The sequence below is a fragment of the Pleurodeles waltl genome, chromosome 9 (assembly GCF_031143425.1).
Source record: "Pleurodeles waltl isolate 20211129_DDA chromosome 9, aPleWal1.hap1.20221129, whole genome shotgun sequence".
NCBI classification, from domain to species: Eukaryota; Metazoa; Chordata; class Amphibia; order Caudata; family Salamandridae; genus Pleurodeles; species Pleurodeles waltl.
Genome location: NC_090448.1, coordinates 426,358,183 through 426,379,996, shown reverse-complemented (window position 1 = coordinate 426,379,996; position 21,814 = coordinate 426,358,183). Strand labels below are relative to the sequence as shown.

Genomic DNA, 21,814 nt, shown 5'->3' with positions numbered 1-21,814 from the left:
AATGTTTTTAGGTTTTGTCTACGTACTGCTTCAGCTCTGTTTTTGAAAGACTGATTGTGGACCATACAAACACTAAAGGTTTGGGTCATCTCATTGACACAAGAAAGCCAACTACAGATAAGCAATCTAATTTGCTTACTTATTCAATTGCCTGCCTTCTTCTACTTGTGATTGTACTCTTCCTGGAGCACAGGCTCTTTAGATCATTTTGATTGATTGAATGATTTATATCCTTCCCCTGCTTACATTCAGAGAACTATATTTTTTGATTCTCCTTTTAGCACTTCATGGGAGTGCATGTGTTTTTGTGCTCTCTCTCTCCGTGTGTTTATTCCTCGTCATACTCCCCATCCCAACGCTATCCTTCTCTAACACCAGTAACAATAACATGTACTGTTCTTGTAACTGGTATGATGCATAACCCAGTCAATCCACTTCCGTCCTGACCTATGATGTGAATGCTATTCTAGTGTTGGGGTAAGGCACACAACCTAGATCATTCATCCCAATCTTGAACTGCCACCATTCTCTTCCTGCACTAGGCTGATATACAGAGCCATTTCAATTTGTTTCAATTCTGGCATGCAATGCTTACCCTTCTAGGGGTATGATACTTGGTCTCTATACTGATTGACATGACCCTCTCCCACACCTTTCAATCTACTGGGCCCTACAAAGCTTTATAACTGCATACATCCCATTGATGGCCTCTAGATAGACCTGTTGTTCTCTACTATTAAGCAACAGGATGTGCTACATTGTATCCATTGCTGCCTGTTACTGCTCAGCTTTCAGATCCAAACGATTCCTGCAGCTAACATTCCACACTCACCAGCCACTACAATTCACTTGAGCCTCACCATTAATTAAGCAATAGAGCTGTTAATGGGTAAGATCAAACACTTCCCTACTCATTGTGTTTTGGGACCACACATTACTTCCGCATTGCCATAACCACATCCTGGGTGACCTCAAGACATTAACTTTTTTTTTGTTTTCTGACTTAGTCTACCAATAGTTGTCAGTGTGACCATTATCGTACTAATCCTGCTGAAAAATTGCCGGCTTCGTTGATTTTATCATTACAATACAAGACTGTATTCAATTAAACAATTGACATAAAGAGGAATTTATGAAGATTAGAGCCAGCTAAAATGTTATAATAGTTTCCAAGATCAGTCTTCATCAGTGAGTAGGTGGATAGTGCATGTGAGGCGCAGTACCTCAAGTGGCATCTTGAGTTTCTAATGTGATGTTACGTTTAGTGGCAAATAATGCAAAGCTGTCTGGTTGCTTGTGTAATGTAATGAAGAACAAAAAAGGCCACTTGCATCTACAGTCCCTAGTATCCTCCATGGCTGTAAAGGGAGAATGATTCCGAGCTGTACTGCTTACACCAAAATGAAAAAAATACCCCTCGTCTCTCCTTTGCCCATCTCTTTTTCTTATACCTCAAACACAATGCTTACTCAGTCATGACCCTAAACTGCACCATCATTTCATAATTCTTAACACAATCGATAACAAACCAAATGGTTAGCTAGCAGTTCTATCTTGCCATCTGATACTTTCCACATGCCTTCTAAGATGCAGCCAAGAGATCCATAACTCCTCTGTGGATACAGACATAGATTGCATCTTCATTATTAAAGCATGATTGAATGAAGTGTCAACACCTAACCAAAAGGTAACCATATTACTTCAGTAGCATATCTCACTCATATTCTCACCCAGGCCAAAAAGAATATGCAGAACTTGATTTGAACTACAACATTAAAAATGAAGAAAAAATCAAGAATTGAACTAAACTCTTCACTTCTTGGTTCACTGATCCTCTTACACTTCTAATATGCTACTTATCTGTTTGGTCCACTAGTCCTCCAAAACCACTTTCTAACTGGAGGAGTAGAATCCTTTACTTCACTGTCATTCTTTGGAGAAACAATAGTGGTACTTGCAAGACATTTACTACTGAATTAACTCACCACACCAGACGGCCAACACCACCTTTATCGGCAAAAGGTCCAATCTGGGCATTTCACTGTCATTCGGCCATTACTGACCACTTGGTTATCATTACCCACATTTTTGTGAACGTTTCACTTTGCAAATACTTCTCCATTGCAAATCCCTCACCCAGTTACCCTTCACTAATTAGCAATCAGAAAATCAGCTGGTGCCCTAGTTCCCAGAAAGACCAATTCTATGGTCTCATCACCACAGGTCTTGGGCAGACACTCTACATCGTGAGAATCAGTGAAGCATAAAATAAAAAGTGCTTGGATCCATCTCAGTCTGACATTATGAAATGTAATTGTGAGAGAAGCAGAAACTGCTTTGATGAAAGATAACACCATGTGAAATCACGAAGCCAATTTGCCATACAAAAATCATTTATTCAACACATTTAAAAATCTTTCTTAGAGGAATGTTTATTGCTGGTGCTACAGCTAGGTAATTTTAAGCACCACTTAGGCCATTACCAGTAACAGGACATCAGTTCAGCACTAGAAGGATCAAATATGGGTCCATCAGCACAATGTAACTTTACATAGAATTATTTATGATTTTAATGCCACTGATTGCCTCCCATTTTTTCCTCTGTAGTCCTCACATTTGAATTCCTTGCAACAGCCTAGCCACGTCTTCATTGAAGTAGTGGACTTTCTCAAGAGACCACTAGATTTTATGCCCTGCCAAGCGCTCAACTCCGTAACCCCAGAACCACTCAAATGAAACACACATTACAGCTCTACCTCTTAAGTACGCAAGCACAGGGTGTTTGCACATTATTGAATCAACTTAGGGCCTGATTTCGAACTTGGTGGATGGGTAACTCCATCACAACAGTGATGGATAGCCCGTCCACTGAAATCTAAATCCAATTGAATATAATGGGATTTAGATTTTGGGAGACTGGATATCCATCAGCGTTATGACAGAGTAACCCATTCGCCAAGTTCTAAATCGGGCCCTTAATCTTTTTCTACTAAAATTATTTATTCCCTCTTCTCTACTTGAAGGATGCAAAACATGTTCTCCTCTCTATCACTCCACTATCATTTGTCGATCATCATAACCAGGAATTTCTCCCTGCTATAAAATGGGCCATTCCAAAGCAGTTACTGAAACCGTTGCTTTCACTCAAAACAAAGCAACTACAGTCCCCTGCTATCAAAACAGAAAAATGCCTTCTTATATTGCAAGGTTATGAACATTTTGCTCCTCCTTCTAACTGCTTGGGTTTTGAAAGGTAATCGCAGTCCAACTGCCAGTAGAGCCTTTGTGATTTGTATTGTGAACATTTGAAATATGAAGTCAGTCAGTATTCAGTTACTTTTAACTCTGGTCGTTCCCGGTGTGGCACTACAGCATTTTTGCCAAACTTCAGTTTTCAAACCTTTCTAACACATGCTGTTCCTGAGCCAGTAACAGAAAGTTCCATGTCACTTGGCCTGACCCGGGTATCTGTAACCATCTTCCGAGGTTGATAAGGCATGAGTAATTTCCTATGTGATCCTAAAAGCACAAATTCCCATATTTTGTCTCTTATTTGAAAACGGCAGTTCCCAGATGCCAGGCTATTGTGTATCGATGTATTCTGATTTGATTCCCTGTTGCTTTGACTTCCAAAAAAAGTTGTCTTTCTCGGTCTCAGAAGATTTCTGATTGACTGATTCCAGATTTTATAAAGCTCGCAAGCACTTTTGTTACCTCGGAAAAGGCTGTCCTAGCGCTGACTAAACCTGAAAGGACAGAGCAGTCCCTAATGGAGAGAAAGAAAAAAGATGTGTTTTTAATAGTTTGTGGAGCTTTGTTTGGCTTATTTCAGTATGACGTTCCAGGCATAGAGCATCCAGGCCTTGGCTGTCACCACTACAAATGACAGACCACCCAATCTGACTTTGTTGAACCTTGGAAAATAGACGAAATTCCAGGAACTGGATCACAGAGTGCATGGGGACATGTAAAGAGAGAATAAAGAAGACGCATAGTTGCCCACAGACCGATCATGCAAGGCTTCGTGGCCGAGACAAAGAGCATTAAAAGTGTCAGTTTAGAAATTGGCAACCAATGGAGCTGAGTCAGGTAGGCAGGAATGTGGGAACACTTGCTGAGACCTAATATCCGGCAGGCCTACGTGTTCCGCACTAACTGAGAGTCAGGTGAGATGGAAGACCCACAAATAAAGAATTGCAGTGATCAAGCTTTGAGCTTGTTAAGGCCTGCACCAACATTTTCCTGGAGGAAATAAGCAAAAAACGAGGATTTTCATGATGCTCAGCAGATGAAACGTGGTTTTCACGTGGCTGATGGGAGCATCAAAGGACTGTGGTTATTAAAAATATTGTCTATGTTGCGAGCCTGGTGAGCTGCCATGGGAAGCGGGCAGAGAGAATCCAGACCACAAGTTTGTGGTTCACAAGCACAGATTTCCGTAAATAAAGACATCTGCCTTGTCATCATTCAGAGTCAAAGAACTGGCTATCAACTAGTTGAACACTTCCGGAGTGCAGGCTTTAAGTTGTTTCTGAAGCTACACCATGTCCTCTTCAAGTCTGAGAATAATTTGAGTGTTGTCAGTATAAGCAAAAAACACTTTCGTCCCAAAGGATCAATAAGATTTACCATGGGACCAACATAAAGATTGATTAGGGTTGGGCTTAAAGCTGAGCCTTGTGGAACTTCCACAATATTGGATTTGAACAAAGACTGGAAATTGGCCAGCAAGCCTACCTGTGTGCAGTTGGATAAAAAAAGTGGAGGATTAGTTATAGACTGTGCCTATTTCACTGTCTTAAAGCTGCTTTAGCAGGATATCATGAGAGACGGTGTCTAAGGCAGCAGACAAATCAAGCAGAATGAAAGCATCAGTAGCATCTGCATGTACAATCATCTGAATACCATTCAAAGTTTTCTTAAGAAGCGTTTCAGTGCTTATGTTTCTCTGGAAACGAAAGTAAGAGAAGAATTTTGAATTGACAGTGCATTCAGTGACTTTCACAAACTGGAGTAGTGAAATCAGTTTATAATTTGATATACTGGAAAGGCCCTTCTCAATTTTTTTTTCAAAGTGGGATGACAAGGGCTCTTTTCCAGGATGTAAGAAGAATTCATGAGGATAGCAAATAATTGCAAACAGTTGTAAGTGTGGAGACAATCACTATGCCCCCTTTTTATAAGTGTCGCACCTGACAAGGATCCTGATGCCATATGTCCTGAAGAATGAGGGACTCTGTTACTCTCTCTCTCTTGTTTATGAAGGATACAGTTGCTTTCTGTTTAACCTGACATACCCTGTTCCTTTTGGCTCAAGTACTCCTCATCTGGTTGTGATGAGTTAAAAAAAGATGAAGGAAATATGACCCAGTGGCTACTGAACAAGCTGCCATTATGAATATCAACCTAGTGTCCCAAGACCCAGGCATCCTACCATCCCCATTTCTCAAGACTTTAGTAAAGTGGCCAGGCCAACCATCTATTAGAACAAGTATCACCAGTTGTTGAAATTCTACCATAGACCTGCCCAGTGCTCTATAGATCACTATATGAAGCATTTATCCGGTTTCTAAGTGCCTCCTACGTTGTAGACAGTAAGAAAAGCTGATGTATGTGAACATATGATGGCCTGCTCATGATCACTCCCTTTAATATGGTATGGATTGAGACCTTCAGGGTTGGCTCTATGCAAAGCATTTAAGTCATTCCAAAGAGGTTCCATTCACATCCTCACTTGTACTAAGCAATTAGTGCCTTATTTAGGTTCTGAATGTGTACAGGGTTGCAGATGCTGCCTTTTTTAAGAGCAGAGGTACCGCAACCCCCACCTTTTCTCAACGCATGAAGAGTGTCTGTTAGGGTGAACAAAGGTCAGCCTGGCAGACACTCTTCATGTTAGACCCAGGCAGTCAGGAGCTGTACATGTGCTAAATGCGCAGGCGCCTGATTGCCTGAGCTAAGCTTTGGCAGCTGAAGATTTCAAGGCGTTGTGGGCATGGCCTTCTCAGCCTGGCAAAGCTGTAGGAGCCCCGTCACCCATGATGAGGGGGCACGACACTGATAGACTTCAACCTGTATACTTCAGTTTTAAGCCATGAAGGGCCCAAACTGAGTGTTGATTAGTGACGCTCGTCACAGCGTAGGGTCACTGACATTATCCCATTCTGTGACGAATAACCGAAGGTCCTCCTCTCATTGGCTGACCCGTGACAAGATCATATGCTATAGAAAGGGAGAGAGCCCCCACATAACCTATTCACCCAAGGGGACAGGGCACAGTATCACAGTGATTTAAAAGTATAAGCCCCAGAAGAAAGTTCATACTAAACACCACACATATCTGTTATCATCCACTCATCCACTCCAATGATCACTTTTAATAAAGGAATGTCAAAAATAGTACTTAATAAATAATCCCATACAATGTATATATAAAAACCACAGTAAAAAAAGATCCATCAGTCCCCTACAAAGCACCTCTGTGCAAATTCCGGCCTAACAAAAAATGGGAGACAATACACAAGGCACCCCCCGGTCTGTCATCACTTGCTGTCCCAACTTAGGTATCCAATGGCCAATTGATTAGTGCACCCGACTTCTCATCTATTCTTGGCCAGTTCCAGTAGGTCCAGCTATCCAGCTTGCGTCATCACGTTTCAGTGGTTTCTCCCAGGGGGTTATACTTTTAAATCACCTTAACATGATCAGCCAGTGGGAGAGGGCAGTGGGATTTTCCTGTTTTTCCTTACCCAAGGCCAAGCCTCCAGTAACCACTGAGGCTTCCTTCCCGCCAGCCAAGATCACCACTGGCCCCACGGTAATTATTATTATTTTTTTTAAATGTTAGATGCGTACATGCATCTGTGTATGTATGAATGTTTGTGTATTTGTGCATGCTGGACTACCATTGATGTTCAACCCCCTGACAGACACAGTTTTTGTCACACACTGCACACATTTTGTTTTATTTTCTCTCTCTCTGTGTCTCTCTCTGTGTCTCTCTCTCTCTCTCTCTCTCTCTCTCTCTCTCTCTCTCTCTCTCTCTCTCTCTCTCTCTCCTTCCCTCTCTTCTTCCCTTCAACTATCCCTTGCTCCCTCCTTGCGTTGCCTCATGTGCTCCTCCCCCTGCATTCCTGTCCATTGAGCTAGACTCCTAACTTTTAACATTTAGTTGACTAGCACTATGTGACAGACTTCAACCAAATCCAAGGATCATCACCCAACCATACAATCAGAGTAGAATTGGTACAATTTACTTTGTGCACCCATTATTCTTCTGGTAGTCAACACACAAAACACACAATTTTCCCAAATATACTGCCTACACAGAACCTTATCATGTAGTAACAGTCAACATCAGACAGTAAATTCCACCCAAAAATACTGACTACACAAAACCTTTTTAGTAAGACTTACATTTCCACCTTTTATAAAACTGAACATACTACACATACTTCTCATAATCTCATGCTTATGACAAAGCACCAAACCAATAAAGTTGGCAAATCTCTGCCAAAACAGTAGTACTACCTTACATTAGGTCAGCATATAAATTAGATAGATCCATTCAGATACAGTTAGCTTAAAAGTTAACACACCGAATCAAATCTGTATCATGGCTGTTTACGTGGCTAACTGGGCTGTTCCAGAAAACAGTAGGTTTAGGCCACATAAGTGACAGTTCTTACATATCCATGTATATAATGCACTACAAAGATACATAGCAGGGTCAAACTGATTTTACTTTAACATACACGAGGAAGACACCTGGAAAACATATGCGCTATCAGCTTGGAGTGAAAAGTGAAACACAGCAAGAGATTAAAAAAAGTGTAGGTACAGGAAAATATTACAATGCTAAATTAGGAGTGTCCACAGAAAATGTGAAACAATCACAACTAAAAATTATACATGTCCCAATTGTGGTTGAGACATGTTGCTGCTGACAACTTGTGTCCTATAGGTGGACAAGTATGTAGAAAAGGTAAGGGCAAATGATACTAAAGATATTAAGCCCACATGTTTTAAGGTACGATCAGAGGGGATGTTAAGTATCTTAGAATAACAAGCTGAGATTAAAAAGGTAAAAGTTGAATATATTCCTTAGGAGTTAATTGTTGAAGTATGTGTAATAGAACTCTCAAATACAGTCTATTTTGAGTCACATAAATTAGAACTAATGGTGTGCAAGTATTAAGGAATTTAGGAATTAGGGTTTCATTGATGGGCGATGACAGGTTGAATTTATTCAGGGTGTTTGCTTAAATCATGGCATTTGTCTGAAAGGACAATGCCAGCAAACCCATAGATGTGTTGGTGTGTTTGGCAACACATCTAGATTTCAAGGGCAAAAATATTCAAGTTAAGGTTTATGCAAGAAAAGAAGGCTCATGTTTATTGAGTTGGTCACATTAGAGAGATAGAGAGAGAGATAATTAATGATGAATCTGGTTCCTAACTATTCAATACAAGTTCGAGGATGAGGATGTTATTTTAATTGTCTCAATTTGCAAATATGCTTAAAAACTCGCTGGGAATTTTAGTGCACATAATCATTCTTGAATATGCCATACCCAAGCTACAAAATAATGAAACTTGACCATGTCAGCGAGAAATGGGTTAAGAAAGGATTTAGATGACTTTTCAGAACGGAATAGTCTCTGAATAGTTATCTCCAGTGGTGGTGCTGAGAATACCCTATGGTACCATCATATTAAATGTGGATTTACGAGATTTTAATGAGAAGGTTTGGGTAGATATCCATACATTATCCAATACTGGTAAAATATTGACAAGAATTAAAGTTGCAACCGGTTTTTAAACCCTTGCTTTGTCATCAGCATATTATCAGATTCCATTGCTTGAGTAATCAAAATCTTTAAGGTTGTTACTCTAGAAAGAGCATATTGCTACAAGCAGATACATTTTGATTTAGTGTCCGAATCAGTAGTTTTTCAACAGGCAATATTCTTCAGTTATTCAGAAAAGTTTTCTGAACGTGTCTTACTTTCAAGATGACATTCTGATTTTTGATTCCACTAGGTTTAAACATGATGGAACGTTATTCAAAATGATAACTATATCAGAAGAAAATGTATTGAAAATGTCAACATTAATATAATATTTGTGGTTGATAGTGTGGTCTTGTTATGGCGTCAGTAAGCAAAGAAGACTCCTGAAAACAATGTGTTGGAAGCAATCATAGAAGTACATAGTCTAAGAGACATGTTTGATTTTCTGTAGAGAGGAGAGATTGCTTGTACTGAAAGCGTTGTGTGTGAAGGTCTTGAAAATTGACACCTTTCTGGTATGTGTGGTGCCCACAGATTGCTCTTTGTATCAAGGACAACTTGTGTTTATGCTTAGCCTGTGCATGGAGCAATAAATCACAAAAAACAGTGAACTTTCTCTGCAACATTGCAGCAATGCTGTTTGCATTAGAAGTACATTTTAGACCTTAATGGCTATTTTGGTGTGCTGGGAGTTTCCCATAAGTGTGCTATAGTAGTCCTAGCTCAGTTTTCTCAGTGGCTTGACATTTAGTTCTGCTGAAGGGATAAAGGTTCTGAAAGAATGACTTCCACAAGAAATAGTTACTGACAATGGGTGAAACTTGTTTTTAGGGGGGGAAAACGTAGGTATACTTTTTGACAAAGCAATGGATTGATATAAAACTAAAATGGAGTGTTGAAGCAAGGTTTACACCTTGCATTGTGCGAAGAAGTAGAATAGAGAAAGGCAGTTGAGGAAATGTGGGAGTGTCATACGGCTAGTATAGACCATGAAGAGTAGAAAAGTTGGGGCTAACTTAAAGAAGAAAATGCAGGAAAGTAAAAACAAGATGGTGATTATGATATGAAAGAAAGATTTAAGTTTGAAGATTTAGTAAGTGATGGAGTTAAAGATCGTGAGGATGGTAAGACATGCCATTAAACAGTCTGACGGTAGTGTTTGGGACAAATGTAAATTAGTAATTTCATTGGAATATAAAAAGATTTGTCCAGAAGAGTAGCTGACGAGGATGATGACGTGGGTAAAAGTAGCATAACTAGGTGTCCTCATGTATGCGTGCAAAATTACATGGATGGAAGAAGGGGAACATCTTTTCCTCAAGTTTGTCATAATAACTGCTGTATGGTATTCAAAACTGACATGATTTTTTTGTTTTTCTTCCAATGTTTCATAGTGTTGAATTTAAATTTTATGTGTTTGCACACGCCTTGTTATCAATCATTTCTTTTGTCTTGACAACAACTATCTTTAATGTAATAATGAAAATATGTATTATTTAATTATTGTGTTGTCATTCATGAGCAAGGGGGATGTGTAGCATTCCTGTGTGGAATATATTATAGGTTCTGGTGAAGGAAGGAAGCTGCTAGAAGTTGCATTTCCCAGTTGCCAGCAGTTTCCTCTCCTCTGCAGGATATATTTTCATCTTGCTGCAATAAACTACAACACCATTTATTGGAAACTCTCTGGAACTCACTTACTTTCAACAAGGGCCCGGCAAGTCCTGCTTGGGGGATAAGTAATTAGCATGGAAATTAGGACTTTGCTGCTAGGACCTTAGGGCTACGTGTATCAAAGGATTTTACCCATCCTGTGTCTATGGTATATTATTATATGCCATTATGGTATATGTTATCAATCTAATAATTGCATTGTTGAACTTTTATAAGTATGTGATCAGGTATTTCCTCTTCAATATTGCTTAAGTTTGAGCAGTGACAAAGCGATGGTAATATGGAAACTGAGTCACCACATTTTCCCCAGCATTCTTTATTCCAAGAAATGTCACAGATGTGGACCCTTTCAGGCATGTAGTGCCAATATGACAATATCTTAGTGCTTTTTTGTTGGGGGAACTATTAGCAGCTGCCCTTGCGTTGTAGTTTAGAGATCTTTTTAAGGAGGAATGCTGGAACATCATATATAATTTGAAATCTGTGACTTAAAGATGGATCATGTTAGTTCTATAAAGTGGAATCTTACACCCATTTATTTAGCAGTTTTGTATAACAGTCTTTCACAGTGGGACATTAGTGCACTGTAGATAGAACATTAAAGATAAAAAAGAGAGCAATAGAACAATAGAGAACTACAAGGATTATAGTAGGTGCAATAAAGTAATATCCATGGAGTCAACTGGAGCCCTGGTAATCCTGTGTATGTGAAAGATGGGCATTTTCAGATATTCCCTAAATGCCCTGAGGGTAGGTATGGTTCGTAATTGTGCCAGGATGAAGTTCCAGAAGGGCATACTGGCACCTGTGAAGGTTTAGCTCAGGCCTTGAGAGGTCTTGCATCTTGGTGGTTCATGGTATGGAGAGGTTCTGCTTCTAAAACCTCTTTGTCCTTGAAGCGATGTTGAGAAGACTGGATAGATAAGGAGAATGTTTGAGATGCATAAACTATGTACACCCTCCTGTAATGCCTGATCTGATTTTAATCATAATCTTAAATTCATTAGGAATCTGTCTGAAATACAGATTTCAGTGATTTTCTAATCATTTTTTTTTTCTTGTGACTACCTCTGAGATAATGTAGAGTCGATAGAACAATATGATGTGTGAAGTCCGTGGAAGACTAGATTCATGTAAAGAGGGAGTAAATAGTAATGGAAAGAGGAGTGGCAACTCGTAATTTGGTCTGTACTGGACATCCCATTCATACATACCAGCATTTTGAAACAGGAAAAGGGGAGATAGTGAAAATAAGATCGGGAAAATGTATTTTCCTAATTGATTAACATTGAAACTGGGGCAATTTCAGGAGAGAAACAACGAAAAAAGCCATTATTTGCTTTATAAATCAGAAGTCTCCTTCCTGAATCGGGTCTTTTGGAGTAGAGATGGCCATAACATAATTTCATCTGTTTTAACAGTCGCTCAACACCGTGTCATAAAGCAGCTACATTTGATAGTTATCATTTCACCACCATAGTTATGGAGGTGACGAGAATTAAGCTAGACCCTTCTGAATTATATGTGAATAACATAAGAAGAATCCTGCTAATATTGCGACTGTGGAAAGCGACTATGTTCTCAAGTCAGCTCTATTATATCCGGATAGTAGCGCCAGCTTGTGCTCCGTTTATCTTGCTAAAGCTATACACGGCGATTTACATGTTTACCTCAGAATAACCTGTAGTGCGAGTATTGGGGGAAACCCAAACAAGACCATATTTGGAGTGATTCGTTTGGATACCGATGAAGAAAGCAGGAGGGTGCCACACACGTTATAATCACCTCCAGTTAAACACAAAAAGTCAGACGGCTTTCAAAGCAACCAAAGAAAGACGTGCCATTTCGCTGGCTTAACATTTCACTTGGCCCGGGCAGCGTTTTCGTCTTTGGCTGCGTAGCTGTCGGTGCGTTTATTTACCTTTGTCAGTTCTTTATTTAGTACGTTCTGCCTCGGCGTCTGTTTGTCCGCTCCTATTGAACTTTTTGTTGACTAATGGCCGAGTTTCAGGGGAGGCTTGTACCTGCGATCTTATTTTAGGTACTCTTCATGCAGATAAAGAGCTGGCAGGTTAGTGAGCGGGGAGGGCGCGCCCCGCAGCGGCGCAGGTAGGGTGTTCAGGGGCATTCAGACCAGAAATGTTTTGTGAAATAGGCTTTGTACTGTCATCTGTACGCCCATACAATGGTCTTCTTTAGGGATCTTTGAGCACATACAATCCGGCGATTGATTTTATTTTCTGTTTTTTTTTATTGTCATACTGTTTGATAGACTCGAAGCACATTGTCTTTCAATAAATCTGTTGTTCGTACTTTTTGTAACTGTGCTGCCATATGAATTATTCTAAAGAGTTAAATTCAAAAGTATCCATATTTTTGCCAGAACAACATTTTGCATACCCGCCCTTAAAGCTTCTGCAGTCAATAAGGTGTTCCAGCCCTTTGGTTTCTTTTGAACGTGCAGTGTACATACTTGATTGAGCAAACGGTCTCAAGTGGGTTTTCACTTCTTATTTCAGTCCCAAATCATAGGATGGGCGTCAAATCCTCAAAATGTCAAGTCGTGAAAATGCCATCACAAACCCTTTGACCATTGATGACGTCACAGGTTTGCCCCCCCTTATCTCATAGTTAGTCCCCCAATCGTTCCCTGTTTGCTTCTTTGATGTAAGAAAATAGGAAAGAAGTGCAAATTACCGTCAGGAAGCTGGGCAGTAAAATGTAGATTTTCCTAGTAATTTATAACAGAAAGTCTTAATTTTATTAAAGACACGGAGGCGAGTATTATGCTTCTCGATCTTGCTTTATTTTAAATAGCAGCAGTCAAGAAACTACACTTCCCTTGAGGCTGAAGTAACAGGCAGCCAATGGGAAAGAAAAACGTATCGGCGTTGGAACCAATAGCAACGCTTGAACACGGTATAAACATTACACTTGACTGCGACCAGCCCTCTTTCTTGATGCGAGAAGGCTAGTCTGTGTGAGAAAATAACGGGATAATAGAAACAATTATGGCAACTGCCAAAATGAGAGAGCAAAGTTCTTGGCAAAAGTTCATCCAGGTTTTGAGTAGCGGAAAGAAGCGGTGAGATGATCGGAGCTTGTTGTGATCCTGAGTTAGAAGGTTGGTCCAGCTTGTTGGTGTTGGGAGCTTGTTCCGGTAATCAGGAAGGGTTCTGAGACTGGTTTGTTGTTGCTGTGGGAGGGAAGAATCGACAAAATTAGAGAATCTGAGGCGGGATAATACTCGCCTCCGTGTCTTTAATAAAATTAAGACTTTCCGTTATAAATTACTAGGAAAATCTACATTTTATGGCAAGACCGGAGGCTCTTATTATGCTTTTTTTAAAGCATGTTTATTATTATAGAAGTTGCTGTATGAATGGGTTTACAATAAAAAGTTCTGAAAACATAATCATTGGACCAGTCAGCCGATCTCAGAATGTCCTCGAGTCTGGAACCTACCCAAAAAGCTTTGGAGGCCATGGCACCCCTGGAGGAGTGAGCGCCAAATACCGAAGTGTCTATACCTGCTAAGGTCATGACCCAACGTACCCATCTGGCTAGAGTAGCTGATGATACGTGATTGTGGGGTTTGCGGAAAGAAATAAGGAGTTGGGAAGAGGACGTTCTGAGGTTGGCTGTGCGATCTTCGTATACTTTGAGACACTGTCCTACACATAATTTGGGTTGATTGGGGAAATAAGGGTAGAACACTGAACGTATATTAGTTTTGGTACGTTTGTTAATAGTAAATAAAACACCTGTGGGGGAGAATTGTCTGGATGAAATATCTAGTGCTTTAACATCTGAAATACGTTTAATGGAGATTAAACAAAGTAACATTGTTAATTTAGCTGAAAGCATTTTCAGAGAAAGATCTGCATTGTCTTGCCAGGAAATAAATAATTTTAAGACAACATTGACATCCCATAACTTGGAATACTTAGATAACGGAGGAAAAGAAAATTTTACTCCCTTAAGAAGGCGGCATACCAAGGGATGTTCTCCAATCGGTTTTCCGTTAATGTGAGAGTGTTGAAGGGAAATAACTGATCTATAAAGGTTAATTGTCCTGTAAGATTTGCCTGTGCCAGCTTGTGCGGCAAGGAAGTTTATGATATAATTTACATCGGCTGAAAGGGGATCGATATTCCTTCCCAGACACCAGCTTGACCAAAGAGACCAAGCGGATTTGTATGCCTTTCTAGTGCCGGGAGCCCATGCGTTGTTGATGAAGTCTGAAGCTTCTGTCGAAATTGGAATGGGAGGTTGGGGATACCTGAGACCTTCCAGGCCGATAGGGAAAGGGTATTGTTGAGGATGAGAGGGTGAGGGAAGCCGGTGGGATTCCGGAGGAGGGAAGGAAAAACTGGAAGGAGAACTGGGAAATCGATAGTTAATTCGAGGAGAGGGGGAAACCACACTTGTGATTGCCAAAATGGAGTAATTAAGATTAGGGAGGCTTTTTGGCGCCTGACCTGGGCGAGCACTCTGGTAATCATTAGGAATGGGGGAAAGGCGTAATTGAGCGTGGATGACCAGTCCTGGAGGAACGCATCGGAAGCGAGGGCTCAAGGATCCGGACGCCAACTGAAAAACAGAGGGAGTTGTGTATTTAGGCGGGACGCAAATAGGTCTATTTTGAAGGGACCCCATTTGTGAAGGAGAGATTGGAAGACTGAGGGATGGAGTTTCCAATCGCTGGCATCTCTGAGATAACGGGAGTGCCAGTCTGCGACATCGTTGAGAGAACCGGGGAGGTATTCTGCTAACAGGGAAATTTTGTTGTGAAGACAATATTCCCAGAGACTTTTTGCCAGATCTGCTAGGGTTTTTGATCTGGTGCCTCCTAAATGGTTTATCTAGCGGACAGCTGACACATTGTCCATGCGGAGGAGGATGGTACACTGGACTCTGTTTTTTGCAAGGCTTTTGATTGCAAAGGAGCCCGCAAGCATCTCTAAATAATTGATATGCAATTTGGACTCCTCTGAAGACCAGAAACCTCCAGTCGAGATTGCGCCACATCGTGCGCCCCAGCCCGTCAGACTTGCATCTGATTCTAACACAAGATCTGGGGCTGATGGAAATATAGTCTTGCCGTTCCAGGCGTCTAAATGGTCTATCCACTATTAATGCTCTAGACGGGACTCGTGGTCGAGATTGATGGACTCCGAGTAGGAGAGACCTCTTCTGAGGTGTCGGATTTTTAGTCTTTGGAGTGCCCGGTAGTGAAGGGGTCCGGGAAAGATGGCTTGTATTGAGGAGGCGAGGAGGCCTACTACTTTGGCTAGGGATCTGAGGGAGATTTGGGAACTCCGGAGGAGTTTCAGAATTTCTGATTTTGTGGATTTTACCTTTTGTTGTGGAAGTTGGAGTACGGCTGCAGAGAAATCGATTATGAAACCCAGAAACTCTATCCTTTTTGAAGGAATAGTTATGGATTTTTCTTTGTTGACTAGGAAGCCCAATTGGGATAAGAGGGAGCAAGTTATTTGTAGGTGACGTTACAGGGAGAGACGATCCTGATGCATTAACAGGATGTCGTCCAGATAAATGAGCAATCTGACTCCCAGGGACCGGAGGTGGGTTGTGATCGGTTTCATTATTTTTGTAAAGCACCAAGGTGCAGAAGAGAGGCCGAACGGGAGGGAGGAGAAATGATAAGTTTGTCCATGCCATTGGAATTGGAGAAATTTTCTGTGAGATATGTGTACAGGAACGGATAAATATGCGTCTTGAAGATCTAAACGGACCATGTAATCTTGTGGGAGAAGAATGTCTCTTAAATGAATGATGGTTTCCATTTTGAAATGTCTGTATACTGCAAATCGATTGAAATTTCTTAAGTTGATGACTGGTCTCGGTTTTTTGTTTTTCTTTTGGACTAGGAAGAGGGTACTGAAGAAACCGGAAGGATCCGGGTTGGAAATCTGAATGGCTTGTTTGTGGAGAAGTGATTGTATTTCTGATGAGATTAGGGACGACATTTCTGAAGAGAAGAAAAGGGGGGGAGGAAGGGACCGTTGGTGTGGAACTGCATAGAGTTCTATGGTATAGCCTTGAACTGTGTTGAGTATCCATGGATCTGAGGTGATACCTTTCCATTTTTCTATGAAATGACGAAGACGGCCTCCTACAGGAGGAAGGCCATAATTGGGGCTTACCTTGTTGGTAATTGAATCTGGCGCTGCGATGTCCACGACCTCGGTAGCCTCTGCCGCGTTGGGGATAGAACTGGGGTTTGTATGATTGTTAATCATAAATGGAATTGTAGGTGTTGTAGGCGTTGAAGAAGCCTCTAGACCCGTGTGATCGGGCAGAACGGCCGGTAAAGCGGCTCCTGCCTGTACCGGCCTTGCCAAAAACCCGTTGGTGGAATACTTTTTTGATTGATTGTTGTGCCTTGTCTATAGAGGCGAAAGTGGAAACAAACTTTCCGAGGTCTTTTATGAATGAATCCCCGAAGAGGAGACCATCCGCCTTGACACCAGGATCGATGAAAGCTAGGTTGGCTTATTTAGGGTCCAATTTGAGTAGGAGACCTTTTCGTCTTTCATGGATAATGGCCGAATTGGCGTTGCCTAAGAGGCAGAAGGCTCTTTGGATCCAGAGGGATAATTCTGCCGGGTCAATGTCCGTATTTTCTGATTTGGCTGATTCTGCCATGTCAAAGATTCTGGCCAAAGGACCGACCAGGTCCAAGAGTTTGTCTTGGCAGTTGCACCAGGCCTTATCGACGCCTTTACGGGGGTCTTTGCCAAATTTAGAAAAGAAGGTAAGGAGGGATTGGTCAATAGACTGGGTAGAGGTAATGTTGGAAGAAAGTGAAGGTCTAGGGCATTCTGATCTTAGTTTGGACCTAGTGGGTTTGTCTAGGGGAAGTCTCAGTCTGGAGGAAATATATTCAGACACATGGGAGGAGGGTAACCATTCGGTAGAGTTGGGGTGGTGAAGGAAAGAAGGATTAAACATGGGGTTACCCTCTGGGTCCAGAATTTGTTTGGCTGTGAAGGTATTTGAGGTTGAATCAATTTTTGTTCTCTTGGTGGGGGGGGAAGGATTGAGACTGGGAGCCCCAGATATCTGGGTCGTCTAAATCACCCATGTAGTCATCTGTGTCTGAAATATGGGAAATGGTGATTTTTTTGTGGCGTAGCGGAGATGTGTTTAGTCTTTTCAGAGCATTTTAGTCTAGGATTCCCCTCCTTGGAAGGAGGCCTTGGAGGAGACTTGTCCTCAACCTGGGGTGAAGAAGTTTCACCAGTCAAGCTAGCGCCATCTGTTTTTTGTGTAGACAAATCCTTAATTTTTCTCTTTCTGCATTCCCCCGCAGAATGGGCCAGTAAGGATTTGGAAACCATATCCTGTATAGAGGATTGAAGGTTTTTTGTTATTTTTCCCATTGAATTTTTAATGGCTTTAGCCACAGAATCACTAATAAAATTATCAAGGTCTTGGTTAAAAGACTCGTCTTCATTATTGGAATTATCAGTCATATTGTGAAACTGGTAATAAAAGGGTTAATGAGAAAAAATGTGGAGGGCAAGGCCTGGGAGAACACGCCCACGGGGCGTTACCGGTGTAGAAGGCACAGACGGGAGCTGGATTCGGGCCGTCTGAGAGAAACGGATGTATTTCAGCCTACGCACGCGTCGTGTGAAGAGGCCGGAGCTCTTGTGAAGAGAAGAGACGGCAGTTGGAACGTTCGCGTTCCTGAAAGGCCAGCGCGAGGTGGGGGGGGGGGGGGCAGATAAGAATACCGCGGAGCGAGTCTGTCTAATAAAACAGTACAGTCGCGCTGCAGCGAAACAATATTAAAATAAAGGTTCATGCGAATAGCTACTTATTAAGAATAAACGCGCAGATAAGAAAATGTGAAAAAAAATTGGAACACTTATCTTGACTGCGAGCAGCAAGAAAGAGGGCTGGTCGCAATCAAGTGTAATGTTTATACCGTGTTCAAGCGTTGCTATTGGTTCCAACGCCGATACGTTTTTCTTTCCCATTGGCTGCCTGTTACTTCAGCCTCATGGGAAGTGTAGTTTCTTGACTGCTGCTATTTAAAATAAAGCAAGATCGAGAAGCATAATAAGAGCCTCCGGTCTTGCCATAAAATCCCAGTTTTTCTTCTTTTCTTAATTCCGCATTTATGACCCCAAGACCAAAGGCAATATGGGAAGGACAAACAGGGGAGGGGGCACCACAGCGCACGCCAAGAGTAGTGCCTGATACTTCACCTTCCCCTAATTAACTTACGGTGGTGACGCAGTTTTAGGGAGACTTCTTGTGCAATTCTTAACACTATCACTTTTGACATATATTTGTACAATGTGAATTTCGGGCTATAGCCAGACACCAGTCATTGCCAAGCCAAAGCAGCGGCACCCAACTCACTCAACCTCTAGACACTAATACTGCAGTCAGATAATTGCTGGTGACCCTTCAGCAGTGCACATCACTGCATAAAGTTTTGTTTTTTCCCCACAGCTTTATTTTCTTCTTTGAGGAAGAGCAAACACATACATTAGCAATCACAAATGCAAATGCTTTAAGCTAGTTACAGTCAACACCAGAAAGCATGTAATCCATCATACTGGTATAGGTAGCCTTGCAGCTGACTAGCCTCCCCCACCCACCAACCCACCGGTACAGAGCCCCCAACCCCAGCTTCACAGGGCACAGAGAAACATTTGATTGACTAGTCCGGGATCCAGCAGTTGACGACTCATTCCCCATTTCAGAAGAAATCATATCGCAAACCCCGGATGCCTTCAAGGTTTTGGACATTGTCAGCTGTATCCTCTCAGCATTCTTTGGTCTTTTCATTCTTGTGGTAAAGATGGTCCATATTGCATCAAATGTTGAGACTCTGTCACGAACAATGGCAGTGAGTTTTTCAATGTCATAAATAGTCCACACTTTTCCCCCACCACGTGTTGAATGAGGGTACCTGGGGCAGATTCCACTTCTGGGTTCCACTTAAACATGTGGCTAAGAGGAGGTGGCAGAATAGCCACCCCTGGGGTGTCGTTGTGGGATATAATTAATCAGTCTGCCGGGTCTCCTAGAAGGATCAATAATGGTTCACGGGGTAGTGAAACATTAGTAATAGAATGTATCTTATGGAGAACTACATCCCAGAATACTTGGATATGCAGGCAGGCCCACCACACGTGGAGAAAGCTACCTCTTTCTGCCACCCCCTTCCAGCACAACTCTGACCCCCCCCCCCCCCCAAACATCTGATGGTGCCTCACAGGAGTGAAGTACCAACGAGTCAGTAATTTGGAGGCATTCTTCTTGTAGAGGAGACAAATAGATGACTTTGAGGCCCTCTGCCATATAGTCCCCATGTTTCCTCAGAGATCTTAGTGTCTAGTTCCCTCTCCCACTGAGTTACTATGCATTCTTTTTAGTGGGTTTGAGATAGCAGCTATGACGGTATAACTAGGAGATGCCTTTACACCAAACATTATTAGTCAATAGGGATTCAATGGGTAATTCCTCCCTCTGCATGGCCCTACGAGCCTGGTCGCTCCCTACCCGTTGTGATGCATGGGTGACCCTATATGTGTTGTGTCGAGTCAGTGTGTAGCATACTCCTACCCCGCTGCCACCTGTAGCAGCACGGACCTTGCCTCCTGTGCCGGAAGAGAGCAGTGGGAGCCTCGGACAGTGAGCGAGCCTCAGGCAGTAGGAGCCTCTAGCTGCGGTGGGAGTCTTGAACAGCGAGCGAGCCTGGGACAGTGAGAGCCTCGAGCTGCGGAGGGATCCTCAGACAGTGGGAGCCTCAAGCTGTGGTGGAAGCCTGGGGCAGTGGGAGCCTCGAGCTGTGGTGGGAGCCTCGGACAGTGGGAGCCTCGAGCTGTGGTGGAAGCCTGGGACAGCGAGAGCCTCGAGCTGCGGTGGGAGCCTCGGACAGTGGTACCCTGGGACAGTGGGAGCCTCGACCTGCGGTGGGAGCCTGGGACAGTAGGAGCCTCTAGCTGCGGTGGGAGTCTTGAACAGTGAGCGAGCCTGGGACAGTGAGAGCCTCGAGCTGCGAAGGGATTCTCAGACAGTGGGCGCCTCAAGCTGTGGTGGAAGCCTGGGACAGTGAGAGCCTCGAGCTGCGGCGGGATCCTCGGACAGTGGGAGCCTCGAGCTGCGGTGGAAGCCTGGGACAGCGAGAGCCTCGAGCTGCGGTGGGAGCCTCGGACAGTGAGAGCCTCGCGCTGCGGTGGGAGCCTGGGACAGCGAGAGCCTTGGACAGTGAGCGAGCCTGGGATAGTGAGAGCCCCGAGCTGTAGTGGGAGCCTGGGCCAGTGAGAGCCCCGAGCTGCGGTGAGAGCCTCGAGCTACGGTGGGTACCTCGGTCAGTGGTACCCCGGGACAATGGGAGCCTCGAGCTGCGGTGGGTTCCTGGGACAGCGAGAGCCTCGGAGTGAGAAGAGAAGAGGAGAGATATTTAGCATTACCAAACCTTGATTTTAAGGAACTTCGGCCACTGGAGAGTGCCGGTGAAGCTGGAACAGACAAGGCTTCTGGAGTGCTCTGGACCGCGCCACAGGGGAACAGAGTGACAGTTCGTCCCACCGCCGCTGCTGCTAGCTACTGCTCCCTGTCGGAGGGTCTCCCCCCTATCGAGGACCCGCAAGACCGACCCCCAGGACTGCGACGCGGGATCGGGGCCCACCCCGGGAGCAGAGGGGCAGTTTCGGCTGCCTGGTCCACCAGCTCTCATCTTCATCAAGGTCCCGCAGGCTCTTGAAGTGGGATCGCGGGAGCAGGATTGCTGATCGCCCCAGGTGCAGGGGAGAAGGTCGGCGGCTCCGTCTGGTCCACTAGCACAGTAAGCCACCGGAGTCCACCGCTTGTTATTAGTGGGCTATCTGCCTGTTGGATGCCATCGTTCTGTACTGTTACCTTGTACCGTTCTGTGGGCCCTCAACTGACTGCCTTGACTCCTTACCTCCTCACCACCTTGTCTCTCAGCACTTGTCATTAGGGGGCTATCTGCCTGTTGGATGCCATTGTTCTGTACTGTTTCCTTGTACCGTTCTGTGGGCCCTCAACTGTTTGCCTTGCCTCCTTACCTCCTCTCCGCCTTGTCTCTCAGCTGCGGGCAAGGAGCCCATAAAACTGCAAAAACTGAAAAATCTTTTTCTCGCCTTTTTGATCTTTGTGCTCCTGACTGCCTTGCCTTTTTTTCCACCCCACCTCCTCGTCCCTCCGCTGCGGGCAAGGGCCCATAAGGACCCTGCGGAGGGGCAGAGGATGGGGGCAGCGGGGACAAACGGGTACAGTATACTACAGCTCTCTGGAAGGGGCCATTCTGCCCCTGCCCTGCCACCTTTACGTCA

General features: G+C 43.3%; 1 protein-coding gene across 2 annotated transcripts in view; it reads left to right on the top strand.

The window, feature by feature from the left end:
* The window catches only part of MAP3K10 (mitogen-activated protein kinase kinase kinase 10), a 244,245-nt gene that overhangs the window by 4,309 nt on the left and 218,122 nt on the right, over positions 1-21,814 (top strand). The window lies entirely within an intron of this gene.